This window comes from Gavialis gangeticus, unplaced genomic scaffold (genome assembly GCF_001723915.1).
Source record: "Gavialis gangeticus isolate Ggan-Ray unplaced genomic scaffold, GavGan_comp1, whole genome shotgun sequence".
Lineage (NCBI taxonomy): Eukaryota > Metazoa > Chordata > Crocodylia > Gavialidae > Gavialis > Gavialis gangeticus.
The window spans coordinates 11,257,586-11,258,899 of record NW_017729011.1 but is presented as its reverse complement, the minus strand read 5'-3'; the positions used below and the strand labels follow the sequence as shown (position 1 = coordinate 11,258,899).

Here is a 1,314-nt window from a genome sequence, read left to right as displayed (position 1 = left end):
CTGTGTTCCTCTGGGCATAGGTAGGGAATGGTATCAGTGAATTAGCCCTTTTCTTGATCTCTGCCAACTACCATAGTCCTTTGAAAAACTTCCCATCCACTGATGGAGAGCTGACTCTCCTAGACTCTAACCTCCCATTTATGAGCTACTAGGCCTTGGGTCTGATGGGCCCTAGGGTACTTCCAACACCTCTTCCAACCTAGCAGTCCCTGTAGGTTGTGTGGTTGTGTAGAGAGAAGCTTTACTGAAGCACAGATTTACTCCACAATCCTGCAGATTAATTACAAACCAAGAGGGCCCCAGGAAGAAGGAAATGCTATACCTGAGCATCGCAGTCCAAAAGGAAGCCTATGGAACTGGAGACCAGTATTCAGCTGTCCCTTGGCAAGGGTGTTTTTCATCCAAAATAACTCTCTGCTGATCAAGAAGGGATCCCATGAGGCTCAAACCTAAGAAGAGAGACTCAGAGCATCTCCCAGGAAGAAGGCACCAATTTCTCCAAAAGGGCTTTAAACACTGCTGGACATAGGGCATTTGAATGCTTCTTTGCTCTGCTTGGATATGTCCAGGCTACCAGCTGTGTCCCTCAGATTGAACCTTTGCTGACTCTGCTTTTGTTTCAGTTCAGCTGTGATGGTGCAATCACCTCTTTGATCAGTTCTGCTATTTCTTCCCCACGCCTGTGTAACTAGGGGACTGGAAATGCTGAGTCAGGTTCTGATTTCTCTACCCCAGGGGTGGAGGCTCAGGCTCCGTTTCCACTTCTGTTTCCTCTTTGGCTTTTATGTTGGCTTGCTCATTTACTTTACAGCAGTACCAAGACATCACCATTCACCAACTAACCATGCTCTGCCTCTCTTCCTGTTGGCTAGATTTCCACCCAGTCCTAGATGTACACTGATATTGGGTTGTCCTGGTCTTGTATATTTAATTCATGAAAGTACATTCAGACAGGCTCATTGTGCACTGGTCAATTAAATGCATCTGTATCTCCCTTCCTGTCTGCTGGAGGCACTCCAGATTTCCCTTGCCACTACACCCATTGCCAAAATCAACCCAGCGCTCCCTCTGCAAAAGTCCCAGGATGAACAGAAAGCAACTAGCAGAAATGCAAAGCATGTCCTGCAAATGTCCTGCTGATACTCTTACTGAAAAAGCAAACCTCAGATTTCATTATCAGTTAAACAGTGCCACAGATATACTGATACATAAAAGCTAATATATGGGTGTCTCTTCTTAACACTCTCCACACCATTCCCTCCAACTACTGCTAGCCCTGTGTGATTTTGCACTATAAATGCCCATTACCACACC

General features: G+C 45.9%; 1 protein-coding gene across 2 annotated transcripts in view; it reads right to left on the bottom strand.

Moving 5' to 3' along the window:
* TLR4 (toll like receptor 4) overlaps window positions 1-1,314 on the bottom strand; it is a 39,889-nt gene that overhangs the window by 21,877 nt on the left and 16,698 nt on the right. Inside the window, exon 2 of one of the 2 annotated variants that reach the window (XM_019510517.1) lies at window positions 323-449. The gene's annotated coding sequence lies outside the window, so the exon portion shown is untranslated. Of the gene's footprint in view, window positions 1-322; window positions 597-1,314 lie in introns of those variants that run through there. The other variant, XM_019510516.1, reaches the window with a different exon arrangement.